This window comes from Malania oleifera, chromosome 8 (genome assembly GCF_029873635.1).
Source record: "Malania oleifera isolate guangnan ecotype guangnan chromosome 8, ASM2987363v1, whole genome shotgun sequence".
Classification (NCBI taxonomy): domain Eukaryota; kingdom Viridiplantae; phylum Streptophyta; class Magnoliopsida; order Santalales; family Ximeniaceae; genus Malania; species Malania oleifera.
This window is the reverse complement of record NC_080424.1, coordinates 47953983-47968884: the sequence shown is the minus strand read 5'-3', so window position 1 is coordinate 47968884 and position 14902 is coordinate 47953983. Positions and strand designations below refer to the sequence as shown.

The following is a 14902-nucleotide window of genomic DNA, read 5'->3' as shown; positions in this document are numbered from 1 at the left end:
TCATTATAGTAAGATAGGGAAAAAACTACAAAAAAATGAGAACAAGATGTCTTCCTATTAAAAAACTTATACAAAAGAATAGCAAATGATCAGCTTTCCAATCCCTTCGCAAGTCTGACGGAAATTTCTTAAAACAGCCCTGAAACAATCATCCCAATGGAAGCAAGGAAAACCACCCTATCCCACAACAAGTATGATGACAATTGCTCATCCTTGAAAATCCTCGCATTCTTTTCCATCCATAATGTCCATAAAATAGCTTGTGAAGCACACTCTACAGAATTGTCTCTTTCTTACTTCTTCCAAAACCCCAAAACTTTACTAATACGAACTCATCCACTGTTGGTATTGAGGAGAATAAATTTCCTTTGGACATGTTATAAACTTGTCAAAAAGAGAAAAATAAAAAGAGTAGAAGAAAGATATTATGCATGGAAGTAGGAAGAGAAGCATTACCTAAAGATGTGTAAGAGGTTGTTGTGCAGGATCTAATACCTGTTTCCACTTTCAGTTTTAATGGTGCACACCTTTAAAAGCTTGAAGTTGGAACCAGATAGGGCTGGGGTAGCTTTCGATTAAATGTGGTTCTATTGGTTTCTTGTGGATGATTGTGCTTGTGATGTAGTGGTAATTTTGTATTGGGGATGACTCTGCAAAAGGACAAAACCTGAAGGGATCATTGATGACAAATGTTACTTTGTTAATAATTACATGGGAATTGGCATTCTAGCTAAACAACTCCTTTTGGATTTTGGGTGCAGTGATGCACAAACCTAACCAGGAAATATACAACAGAAGACTCAAAACAAGCTGCCGTGCTATGTGTATCTTGGAAGCTTTTTGCAACATGGAATATGGAGTGACTTGGAGTCCAAATACAGGATGTCCAAACTCATGTTGTCTATGGTTGAAAAATTTGGTTTATTTGGCTGACAACATAAAACAGTGATAAGAAAAATTCTTGGAGAAGTTCAAATGTGAAATAAATTGGCTTTTGGCTACTTTACTATGCCTTAAAACTGTTATATAGTGATCCTACGGAGGTTTTAAGACTGACGAAAAGTCCATTAGTGAAAGGAATGCGGCCATTGTGCAACTCCTTAATTGTTGCATGGCATGCGTTCATTTTGACCAATCAACCACGTTGTTCAATCCTATACCTTTTCTTCCTGCAAGTGAAAATAAGAAAAAGAAAGATTACCACTGCAGGTGTAGCAATTAGCATAATGATAAGAAGTAAGAGTGACAGAACTACTGCAGGAAAGAGGTCCTGGTATGGCATAATGGATCACAGCGAATTTGATGATTTGTTTACATGGGCACAAAAAGTTTGTGGTGTTTGTGATCCTATGTCTGACATTTTCTCTGCTTCACTTCATCTAAGAAAATTTTTATTTCTTTTGTTTCAAAGGGAGTGAGAGATTGTAAATAGAGATCAGGAATTGGGAGGCTAAGCATTTTATTGTGAATAAACCAAATGCCATATGGTTATGGGCCTCGAATTGCATGCATGACACATGCAATCAAACGTTAATGCTTAATCATATGGATGGTGGTGCTAAGTTGTTGAGTCAAAGTAATTGCTCTTTATATATCTTCGGTTATATTGCATCGATGAATATTTAAGGTTTTCCTTTAATGTTTATAATTTTTTATTATCTTACACTCATATTTTCAGGATTCTTTCTTGAACTGCGTGGTTTTTTAGGGCTGTTTTTATCATTGTGTGTCCTTTTTAATAATATGAAGTGCTGTTCTAGAAAATTGTTCCTTTGTTACATTCTTTAGTCTTTTGACATGCAATTGTGCTTCATTTTCTTTTCTCTAAATGAATTCCTATCTTTAAATGTGGTGGAAATTTGGTTAGGGTTGCTTTCAAATTGGACAACTACAAGGCCCGAGCCTCGTCTATCTAAATCCCAAATGACCAGAGCTTGGATTTTAAACAGCACTACTTATTTGGTATGACAAAATTATACACATTTATAGGACAAATTGGAGTCAGTGACAATCAATATCATAATTATATACAACAATTATAAATTTGAAGTTTTAAGGTGAGTAATAACAAAATAACTATGTTTACTTTTTAAGATGTGGAAACCTTTTCGACACCTGTCTCATTGAACACTGCATGACCCTTGATAGTTTTATGTGTGTGTATGTGTTAATACAATATTCATTAGGCTGGGTTTGATTTGAGAAAATTGTTCAACCTTGAACTGGACCTGGTTTTCAATTCAGCTAACTTCAATTACTTAATATGGATTTTTGATATCAACATTTTGTCCTAGCCTAATTTTTCAGAGTTGATATGCACAGAACATTTAGCCATGAAGTTAAGAAGTTTTACTGTGCCTGCTTTAGTGTAACTATTCCTCTGTTTGCATATTCATGATAATTTATCCTACATGTATAGTCAGCTTTATTTATATTAAACTTCTGTACTAGCATTTCATTTATTAATATTATTACTCCATATTTCCAACTTCTTGCTAATTGCTGTTACTCCACTTATGGGTTGACTGCTTCCGTGTGTTGTGGAAGAGTGATCCTTCTTTTGCCCCTTCTGCAATATTGATTAATCAAGGACTTACTTCTTTCGTATGTCTCTGCTGTTATATATTTATTTATTTATATTCTTTTTCTTCTTTCTCCACTCTGAGTTTGTTTGGCCAGGACCTGGAGAAAAAGACAGATTCTGATATAATGTTTTAAGTAATTTATAATTTTTTTTCCTTTTGGAACATAAAAATCAGTTAGAAATTTAAAATGATTATAAGTTGATGGTTAACGACTTTGTATAGAGGCACAAGCTTGTTTCTTTTCTTTGAAAACTATTTCTTTATGCTGTTGTATTTTTAAAGAAATGGAGGATGTGCAATTCTTGTGAATTAAAGGATTTTTTATCAATTGTGAAAATTTTGGTGTGAAAAAAAGCATGTAGGTCATTAACATTGTAAATTCCCAGTAAGTGGTTAAATCATATCTTTTGATGAGCATATTGGTCCATAGGCAATGAACAATAAACTGATTACCATGGGGACTCTAGGAAGCAACAAGTTATTTTGTTGTGTTATGCTCTGCTTGTTACTGTGCCGTCTGCATGGATGTTGTCCCCCATCTGCTCATGAGATGTGTCGGCTACAGCAGAATTGCATCTAAATGATTTTTCAAAGTACGTGTTTGGTATTCTATTAAAGCATTGACATGCTGGTGTTATGCTGATATATGCATTCGATTTGGTTATACTCAATCTTTATATGTATCTTGGGTCACAGATGTGGTACTACCAAGGTTCATGATTCAAGCAGTGAGTTTAAAATATTTACGGACTGGTTTAACTAATTATAATTTGTACTCTTTATCACATTGAATGTGTTCAATATACGTGGAGTTCAAGGCATGTAAATTTTGAGATGTTCTGTGGTCAGGTGACTTTTGTCGTTACACACTTCAATGATTTGAGGATATCATGTGCAGATCTTAAGGATATTTTTCTCCATTCTATATCTGTCTCAGTACAGTAGAAGGAATTTTTGGCTGCTTTTGAGGTCAATAAAGCAGCTACTCAGGATGCCAGCAGTTCTACTGTCAGCATTTGATAACGGATCCTGGATTCTAGTAACATACTGTTACGTTATTTAAGGGCTCTGGCGTTGGTTCTTGGAAGCATGGGGAATCATCATCATCTTCTGTTGTTTTCCAGGTGATTAATGAGCATTGTGTTGCTTGCTTTTGTTGTTGTGCTTCCTTTTAATTTATTATTTTTAATTTTATTTTTATGCAGCGACTGCCAAACTGAAATTTATTGAGTAATATTTTGGTCTCTTAATTTATGACTTGATGATTGATTGTTCTCTGATTTTCTTAGTGGCCTATTTAACACTCCCAGCTGGACAATGACTGAATTCTCAGTTTCAATTGGGGAGATGCAAGAAAAATACAAGGTTAGATTTTCAATAGCTGTGAATATTTTTTCCTGTTTTGTGAAATTCTGTGAAGTCCTTTCAAATGATTGGAACCTGATATTCCTGAGAAGATGATTACTTTAAATTCACAGTTTTATGCAACATGGGAACAACTTTATTTTTCAGGAGATGAAAACATGCTCTTGTCATTTTATGCAATTGATGTGACTTTAGTGCATAAGGAACCTATGATGTAGTAGCGAGACTGAGATGATAAGGTAAAAAAGCTGAAGAGCAAGTGGCAGATGCCTGAAGGGTATGGTTGTAAACTGTAAGCGGATTCACAGGCTTGAGCTATGCCGCTGATTCTAAACTCTTGTGACAAGGTCTGGCTAATAATGAATTGATGAAAATCATAATTTTCTGCTTGTACACCTGCATTGAGTATTCCCACATTTTTACTAGCTCACCGAACCCAACTCCTTTTCATCCCCCTCAGCTGCAGAACCGAGACCGAACTCCTAAGGTTATGTTTGGTTTATGGATTGGAGATTGGATATAACGTTGAAAATTCATCAGAAAAAATTGTGTTTAACTCTATCCATAGTCCCTGCAGGATATAAAAAGACACCAATCCTATAGGATCCGTAGGATTCATTGTGGATCTAACACGGAATAAAGGGAAGGAACAACAAATATGAAAATAGGTAACCCTCTAATTGTTTCTGTTAAGCTAACATACTTGTAAATACTAGGTGGGAATCAAATATAAACCGTATAGGGATATAGTAATTTACAAAAATGCCCCTTTTTCAAAAATCTGTGCATGAGTGGATCAGAGTTCAATGGAAGTTGGCAATACTAATTCATGCATTTACTTCAGAAAGGAGTCTAAAGCTTATTAGTTTCTTTATCATTTGGGTACAGAAGATTCGAAAATCTCTTTCCAAGTCCAACTTTATTATAAATATGAGTGAAGTTGAAGTTGACTAATATAACCCAGTTTTACTCTACGTTTGGTTTGCGGAGATCGAGGCAGGAGTGGAATCAAAGTGGGGATAGAATCACTCTTGGCATGCCCAATTGTAGCCTTTATTAAACACATAGAATGACTGTAGGAATCACAAATTCAATTACTTTTCAATGTTTGGTATTCCTAAATGATGGTTTGAATGGGATGATAAATAAATCAGCATCTGAAAATGATCCCAGGAAAAATATTTTATTTTGCAATACTTCAAGTTTATGAATTCAGTTTAACCTATTTTTAAAGTTTATCCCAAGTGGGACAGTTTTATATCAAAAACCAGAACTTGAGAAACTAAAACTTTAGGCAGTGACGATTGTCTTTCAGTAATTTAGACATTCTTCTGTAAAGATGAGTTCCTTCCAAAACCGTGGAGTTTGAGCTAGATGAGGACATGTGATTCAAGAGCAGCAGGAAGGATGAAAAACCAAACAGTACAAATACTGTCCAGGTTAAAGTAGTGAGAGAAATAGGGGGAAGGGGAGGGGAAGGGGAAGAAGAATGAACAAGGAAGAAGAGTGGAGGAAGAAGAACTTATATTTCTAAGAAGGCCTTGAATACAATAAAAAAAACTGCTCATATACCCCTAAAGATACATGAAATTACCTACGCATGCCCAAATTACACAAAAGCTTACTACTAGAAAACTAAAACACTGAATAAAATACTAATTAACTAAACACGCTTGGGTTTAGGACCTAATAATCCCTTGACCCTATTCTTTTGAAATTGGTTTGAAAATTGGGTCCAAATGATCCATCCAAGTGTTCACTTCTTATCCTACATTAATTCCCTCCTTCCAAAAAGAGCTTGACTCTGTCAAGTTGGGGAAAGCACCTAGGTATCCATCACCTTGAATAGAATCATCTTACTTCATAAGAAAGGAACAGATGGTATGCTTTAATATGGTGTGTGGAAGGACTTGAGATGGCATTAATTGAAACTTATTTTGTTGATGGTAATAATTTTCATACAAATAACCATGGATGACCCAAAAGGATATGACAGATCTTGAGAGGAAGGATATCCCACAACATTGATTCCACAATCAATCAATCTTCAAGGTAAGCAAGCAACTATCGTGGCCCTTCAAGTTGGTATAACTCGCTCAAATAATTTTGTATGGATTGGATTAGGTTCAACTTATAAATTTAACTTCTTCATAGCTTCTTCCGAAACTACATTTTTCCAACTAGTAGTATCAAAAACCAAAAGCAGAGTTAATTATGACAAATCACCTGAGTATGAATGATGCTAGTTTGTCTCCTTCTTTTTCTTCAACCATGTGCGAAGTGAGTATAGGTCAGACTATTAAACGGTTTCTTACATTGTCGTCATCATCTAAGCCACTTAGAACTTTTGTTTCAACTTCAATTATGTGAATGCCATCATGATCATCTTCTTTTTCTGCAACAGCCATAACTGGTTAGGACACTTCGCTGCTCAATTCCCAAAACCTTGGCATTTGAAGCAGTTGATTGATGGTTGTCCTAAGAAGTGGTTCTGAAATTCTTAGGAGTTCCAAGGGGTGGTCTGAACTCCTTTACACAATTGCTTAGTTGGCATTTCTCACACAACTCCATTAGTAGTATTCTCGAACGAAGGGTTGATGTAGCTCTAGGAGGATTTGCAGCATGTCCTCCTTGATCTGAGTGGCAACATGTACTGCATCCCAAAATGACACTAGTTCTCAATTCAGGCCTTTGGTGCTACTGACAGAACATTGTTTCTTGCGCCACTCTAGCACTTCCTTTTTAGGAGTCCGAGTTCATTCCTTCGTACTTTTGATCCTCAAAAATTTCCAAACTTGTGGCCGTATTTTTTCAACTGGGGGAGGTTTGATGTAAACCATGAAGCTGGACCATGGGTAGACCGTAGACCTATGTTGGAGACTAATTTTGAAGAACTGGATCTGTATGAAGCTGTCATGCCCGCTGTGCCATAGTTTGGGAGAAGAAGTGGTGCATTGTTGCCTGGGAGTCACCATTATTGCGGAGGGTGGTAGTGGTGGGGCCCAATTGTGGTGGTGTTGCAGCACTTGGTGTGCTCGGCCACGAGAAGAGAGTTTTTTCCCGTTTTATTATAAAAAAGAAATAAAATATAAAATAACACTCTGATTGGGAAAAATTTTCCCAAAATAATGCTCACGTAATCTCGCAGCTTCATGCTGCGAGATTTAAACTGATGGCCGCTCTGCCTTCGACGCATGGCAATGAAAGAAACAGCAAGCAGGTGACGCGTGGCGACGCTTGAGGAAATCTCGCAGCTCCAAGCTGAGAGATTTAATGAGGCATCGAACTAGAACGTGACGTGTGGCTGCAAGATTTAATGAGGCATCGAATTGGAACGTGACGCGTGGCGGAAATCTCGAAGGACTAAGCTGCGAGATTTGCGCCTGAAATCCATCCGCGTGGTGACACGTGGTAAATCTCGCATGATAGTCCTGCGAGATTTGCTTCGTCTGCTCCAACCCTTCCCGAGCTCTCTCAGAAGACAATATCGCAGAGGAGAAAAGGTTGCAAACCGTTCGAGCTGAGCTTGCAGAGGACCGTTGGCAGGTTACCGTTCGAGGTGGCAAGTGACCGTTCGGGCGAAGGCGAGCCGAGGCTATTTAAGGGCCGAAGATGGGGTATGTTATTTTTTATTTAGAAAAAAACGTGAATATATTATTTAACTTACTGAGATTTATTTTATGTTTTGAGTTGGTTTCGTATCATATTTGCGTTTCGACTATTTGGGTTCGTTGCTGCATCTAGAGGAAGGTTAGTTTTTTTAATTAATAATTTCATTAACGTTTGTGTCTCTATTAGTATTTGTATATATTCCGTGTGCATATTGTTTTGTAGAACTTGGTATTGCTATACACTTAGGGCCTATTTAGTTTTTAAAAATAATTTTTTTTTCAATTTCCAGGTTTATTATTACTATCTTTAGAAATTAAATGTTTAATTTCAATTGTGTCACTTGAGTAGTTTTGAATATTTCAGTTTAGAAAATTTATTTATTATTTGCTTAATTGATATTACTTAAGATTCTATGTTTCATAATAAAAAATCGAACCGCAACATTAAATCAAACCAAATCGAAAAATTGGTTAACCATTTCTTTGGTTCAATTTTGGTCACAAAATTTTAATTTTTTTCATTTATCAGTTTGGTTTTTATTTGGCCCATTCAATAATCACAATTAACCAAACCAAACCGATATACTATAAATATATATATAATGCATATTATGTATAATATCATGTAAATTTTTAATAATTTAATCTTGAATATTATAAATTAAAAAATGTATATTGATCTAATATTTATGCTTCAAATTTTATCTTGAATATTTTAAATTTACATATTCATTAATATCAAAGAAAAAATACTGTTTGTAGATACTACTTTTTATTTTCAAGGAGATCAAAATTTTTCAAATCGCAAAAAAAATTTATTCTTTTGACATGCATACATGCAAATAAAAGGGCTATATAGTTCAAGATTATCATACATTATGTTGAAATATAAAATGATTGGTTACATTAAATAAGACAATTCGCTTAAATGAAGTTACTTAAATTTTAAATATCAATACGGCACCACGAGCTCATAATATCAAACACTAAAAATTACATATACAAAAAAATATTTCACCAAACTAATCAATGAAAACACGGGATGTGTACATAACATCCCTTATTTATCTCAAGTAATTAATTACTTTTAAAATGTTTGTCCTTAATATCTTAATTAGCTAGTAAGTAAATAAACATGATAAATATAAATACATATTTGAAACAATCGAATTTTTGAAGGAAGCTAAACAAAATAAAATAAAGTAGAGAGAGATTGTGAGTAATAAGATAGGAGGAATTTGATAATACAAACTATATAAATGACAAAAGGTATGTGGTTAACTAGTTCCCTTTGTGAGATAATTATTTCGATCTATTAGTATAGTGTCATCTTCATCAAGCTTTTCGCATTACTTCTCTATATTGACTTATCAAAATTTTTAAATTATATTGTATTTGATGACACAAATTTGAAACTTTATATATAAATTTGTTAAAATTTAGATAAAATTCAACATAACCTAAACTTGAATCATAACTGATGTGTGGATTCTCACTCCTCCCAAATTTTGTTTAAGAAAAAATAGAAAAATGAATCTCATTTTCTTTCTTATGTATAAAAAATAACTTTCTAAATTAGTGACAAGATGAGTTCATTGGAGATAAATGATATATTAAAAACAATTTTTTATTAATGTTTGGCAGCAATGTGAATATGATAGTGGCATGTATATAAGTTGAAGGAATTATAAGTTAATTATTTAGTATACACTCAATGGCACATGATGTTTTGGAGCTTTGCAATCTATATTTGAGATATATATATATATACATACATATATATATATATAATTAATTTTATTATATAATATAAATATAAAATGTTAATTAATTTTTATGAAATATTAAATAAATATTTGTGACACGCATTAATTGAAGGCTTGCTTACAAAAAAGTTTCGAAGATATTATATGTTATATCTAAAAGTCTTCTTTTTTCTAAGCGCGAATTTAAATGTCTCCTACATGACTGATGCGGTGATGTGAATTGCATGCTAGTAGATATCATAGGTTCTCGCATGCTTAAACTATATTATTATATTGTCTGCAAACGTTTAAGCGTCATTGTAAAAACGGGTAAATGTTCAAATTACACTCGGCATGCTACCGAAATTTCAATACGACTTTTCGTAGAAAAGTCAGAATTGCATGCAAGAATATTTTCAAAGTAACAAGTGAAACATTTAGAAAATATTGCATGCACATGAACGTAGTGAAAATAATTTTTGTTTACTATTCACTTAGCATATCACTTATACATAAAATTATTGTTTTGCGTAGGTCTTTTATATTTCCTGGGCGTCAATCTAGATGGCAGGAAGTTCAAGCAGTATTCTGGTTCCGGTATTGTTGTACATGGGGGGTAACATTATAACCGGACAAACCGGTGTTAGTTATAGTATTCCGCCAGTTCAACTTATTAGAATTGGTCATAGGTGTAAATTAACTAAATTACATACGAAGATATACAAGTACTTGCATATTGATCCAAATCAATATGCATTGCGGGTAACCGCAAGATACCCGATTAAGGGGCATCATGATACAATCTTCTATGAGGTTGTTCCCGTAACTAGTGATTACGGTTTGTGCATGGTGTTGGATGCACACTGCGTAGTAACGACATATTTGACTGTGCAACTGTATGTCGAAAACATTCCTCAGATGGGTGTCGCCGCAGATGGGCAGCCGGGAACATCTATTGAGCACGTAGTTGAAGCGGAGGAAGAAGATGTAGATGTTGGTGGGATGCCTGTTGTAGATATGAACGAATGTCCACGATCTTCATTCGGGGCGCAGACATACGAAGGAACTACTATTCATACGAATTATCATGGTATTTGCGAAGATGTTTCAGTAGAGCAACCAGGATCGTTGTTCGCAATAGCGAACAACGCGCTAGACGTGGGGATGAACATCACGAACGATGTTCATTTACAAGATGACACGTACGAGGAGAAAATTGGTGAAGGGACGAACGAGTTCCCCGATGATGTCGACTCACCCCCCCGTCAATCGAACGATGCGACGTATACGGCAGATTTCATGGACGAACCTCCTATGTATGGTGTAATTGACGTAGATGCTGCAGATTTGTCCCATGGTGACAAGCTTCCTATACGGGTAACTCGTTGGGATGAATCATCAGAACTGAGTAAAGGGATGCTATTCGGGTCGAAAGATCAATTGATAGCTGTTGTGCGAATATACCACGCTCGAACGCACCATGACTTCCACGTCCTGCAGTCAACCTCACTATTATGGGTTGTTAGGTGTAAGAACTCTGAACGTCAGAAACATCGATTCTTCGAAATCACTCAATATGGTGGTCCGCACACATGCTTGAATGAACTCCTCTCGTAAGACCATAGCCAAATCACGTCGTCCCTTATTGTTAGGGAGATTGTGAATATGATAAGGCGTGATGCGTCGACCTCAATCGCTATATTGAAAGAATTCATAGATCATCGTTTTGGCTATTCCATCTCATATAAGAAGATTTGGTTAGGAAAACATAAGGCAATTGCCCAAGTATTCGGCGATTGAGAGAAGTCTTATCAGACTTTGCCTAGGTGGATGGAAGCAATGTACACTTATAATCCTGGTACTATCGTTAAGTGGAGGTAGAACCCTATACCAGGCAGCGATCAGACCGTAACATTTGTATCAATCTTTTGGGCGTTCCCAGCATCTATTCAGGGTTTTCCCCACTATCCTCCTGTGATATGTATAGATGGGACACACTTGTACAGTAAGTAGAAGGGAAAACTCCTTATTGCGATGTGCCCGGATGCAAATACGCAAATATTTCCCCTTACATTCGCTATTGTGCAAAAGGAAAGTTTGGACACATGGAATTGGTTTTTGTGTTGTCTTCGTTCCATTACCGATAGAGACGACATTTGTCTTATATCAGATAGGCATCCAGGGATCATCGCTGCAGTGTCTCACAATCTCGATTGGCATCCACCGCATGCGCACCACCGATTCTGCCTTCGACACGTTGTAAGCAACTTCAGCACAAAAGTACACAGTGTCAATCTGAAGCGAATGGCTGAGCGAGCGGGAAGGGAGCATTAGGTCAGAAAGTTTAACATGTGGATGGAGAAGATCTTCGATGAGGGTGGGGAACCCACGAAGACGTTCTTTGATCAAATCGCTTCTCATATGTGAACTCAGTGCCACGATGGTGGCAGAAGGTATGGGAACATGACAACAAACCTCGTCGAATGTTTCAACGCCGTCCTTAAAGGCGCTCGTAGCCTCCCAATCACTGCCCTTGTGCAATTGACATTTTATTGCGTTGCACATTATTTCAACAGCTGACGGGAGGCTGCTCGTAATGCAATATCAGGAGGAAATGTATTAACTCCTCATATATTGCTTGCAATGGAAAGAAGGAAGTTGAAGGCGACCGAACATCGCGTGACGACGTTCAACCGATCTAGAGGTACTTTTAGCATCACGACTGCGCAATTGGGACCTCATAAAGGAAACAACGTGCAAACCCTGCGCATTCAGGATTTGCACGTCTGCTCGTGTGGGAAGTGGCAAGTTTTGCACTTTCCATGCTCCCACCTTCTCGTTGCATGTGCGGAGACACGACTGAACGCCATGTAGTACGTTGAGCCTTGTTGGAGTACCGCCGAACATTATGCGACATATGCGGCGGATTTTCAGCCAATTATGCACGAGGCGTACTAGCCAGCATCGTCGTTGCCGACTATACAGGCAAATCCAGCGTATGCTCGACATAAAGGTCATCCAATGAGCTCCCGTATATACAATGAGATGGACGCTAGGGAAGGTAGGAAGAGGAGTACGTGTAGTATATGTCATCAAGAAGGACATAATCGCACAAGGTGTCCGAGAAGAACCCACTGGGCCGATGCAGCTGGACTGTTGCGTTGATGTCGTATGCAGTTTGAGACTTTTTCACACCCTTTTTTTTTTTGTATATACATATTCTGATGCAATGATGCATTTTCCAGGATTGATCCAAGGTCGTCCGATCCGAGCGTTTTGACGATGGGCGACCATCACAGGGCCAATCGAGCGTGGGCTGATAGGCATGCGGAGCCCCTATTCTGCCGAGGGGGCACGCAGTTTGCGAAGCATTAGTTAGAGGCAGACCCCTGCATTGTCCAGCTGATACACGATGCATGGTTTTATGGCATTTATCGAATTGCTCATATTCAGCTTGATTGGCATCTTGTCACAGCATTGGTGGAGCGATGGAGACCCGAGACGCACACGTTCCACCTACCTCATGGCGAGGCCACCGTCACATTACAGGACGTAGCTATTTTGTTCGGGTTGCCGATTGATGGGCGAGCCGTCACTAGTCGCACTGCCGGACCAGTGGAGGGACCTACAGACCGTTAGGGCCGACTCGCCCTGCGTACTATGTGCGAGCGTTTGTTAGGCGTCGTTCCGCCTGACAACGAGTTGATTGGTGCACGCATCTGTATGCGATTCCTCGAGCGGGATGCGTTTCGTGAGCTCCCAGCACATGCAGATTTTCAGATGATAGCATGCCACGCACGAGCCCACTTGTTGCGTTATATTTGTGGGGTGATCTTCTCTGATGTTTTCGGCAGTTATGCGCATCTAATGTTCCTTCCACTCCTTGAGGATTTCGGAGCGTGTCACTCATACAGTTGGGGGTCCGCCACTTTGGCGTGGTTGTACAGTGAAATGTGTCATGCCGCAGACCACTCGAAGACACAGATTGCGGGCCCCCTTCGCTTACTCCAGGTTTAGGCTTGGGAGAGATTTCCTTCATTCGCGCCTACGCGGCGAGGTTTCCTGCAGATTGAGAGGGGTCAGGACGGTCGTCCGGTTGATCCTCTCCCACTCGCATACCGGTTAGTACAAATTTTATCTATCCCTTCTCATTCACTCAATAACTATTACGAATTCTAATTCGTAATACGTAGTAGTCTTGCATTTGGGAACTTACGTTTCATCTTATACAGATGGAGGGACAACTTGAGGGCATCGATGGTTGTGCTTCACACATTACCCTGGTACAAGTTCAAGTTGGACATGCACCGAGAGCATGAGGTATAAATCAGTTAAAGTATTGCACATGATATTCTTTCTTTCTTTTAATTGTGTATAGTCCGCTTATCTTCTTGTTTTGTCTAACTGCAGTTTTTATGGATGCCCTACACGGAAGATATTTTAGCCGACATGCCGCCTACCTATGCAGACGGGAGGGACCTGTGGGTAGCTCGAGTGCCACTAATATGCTTTCATATTATTGAGTGGTATCTCCCCAATCGAGTCATGCGACAGTTCGGGTTTCGACAGGTCATTCCCGCCCCATTTATGACTTCGGGGGTAGATATTGTTGGGACGATCTCCACGGCATGGTTTGATGTTGCCGTTCGATTTTTTATTATGAAACATAGAATCTTAAGTAATATCAATTAAGCAAATAATAAATAAATTTTCTAAACTGAAATATTCAAAACTACTCAAGTGACACAATTGAAATTAAACATTCAATTTCTAAAGATAGTAATAATAAACCTGGAAATGGAAAAAAAAAATTATTTTCAAGAACTAAACAGGCCCTAAGTGTACAGCAATACCAAGTTCTACAAAACATTATGCACACGGAGTATATACAAATACTAATAGAGACACAAACGTTAATGAAATTATTAATTAAAAAAACTAACCTTCCTCTAGATGCAGCAACGAACCCAAATAGTAGGAACGCAAATATGATACGAAACCAACTCAAAACATAAAATAAATCTCAGTAAGTTAAATAATATATTCACGTTTTTTTCTAAATAAAAAATAACATACCCCATCTTCGGCCCTTAAATAGCCTCGCCTTGCCTTCGCCCGAACGGTCACCTACCACCTCGAACGGTAACTTGCCAACGGTCCTCTGCAAGCTCAGCTCGAACGGTCTACAACCTTTTTTCCTCTGCGATATTGTCTTCTGAGAGAGCTCGAGAAGGGTTGGAGCAGACGAAGCAAATCTCGCAGGACTATCCTGCGAGATTTACCACGTGTCACCACGCGGATGGATTTCAAGCGCAAATCTCGCAGCTTAGTCCTGCGAGATTTCCGCCATGCGTCGCGTTCCAATTTGATGCCTCATTAAATCTCGTAGCTTGGAGTTGCGAGATTTCCTCAAGCGTCGCCACGCGTCACCTGTCCGCTGTTTCTCTCCTTGCCACGCATCGAAGGCAGAGCGGCCATCAGTTTAAATCTCGCAGTATGAAGTTACGAGATTACGTGAGCATTATTTTTGGAAAATTTTTCCCAATCAGAGTGTTATTTTATATATATATATTTTTTTTTATAATAAAACGGGAAA

The 14902-nt window shown here is 37.8% G+C and overlaps 2 long non-coding RNA genes across 8 annotated transcripts in view; both read left to right on the top strand.

Moving 5' to 3' along the window:
• Positions 1 to 4345, top strand: part of LOC131162521 (uncharacterized) — a 6093-nt gene extending 1748 nt beyond the window's left edge. For 2 of the 7 annotated variants that reach the window (XR_009138848.1, XR_009138853.1), the window contains 4 exons: positions 1868 to 1962; positions 3528 to 3709; positions 3875 to 3950; positions 4098 to 4345. This is a non-coding gene — a long non-coding RNA (uncharacterized LOC131162521). Of the gene's footprint in view, positions 1 to 761; positions 1963 to 3483; positions 3710 to 3874; positions 3951 to 4097 lie in introns of all 7 variants that reach the window. The other 5 variants (XR_009138850.1, XR_009138847.1, XR_009138852.1 and 2 more) reach the window with 5 other exon arrangements.
• A 7831-nt stretch (positions 4346 to 12176) lies between these two features.
• LOC131162522 (uncharacterized) lies at positions 12177 to 14014 on the top strand. Its single transcript, XR_009138854.1, has 3 exons — positions 12177 to 13427; positions 13539 to 13626; positions 13717 to 14014. It is a non-coding gene; the product is annotated as an uncharacterized LOC131162522 (long non-coding RNA).
• The last annotated feature ends 888 nt before the right edge of the window (positions 14015 to 14902 follow it).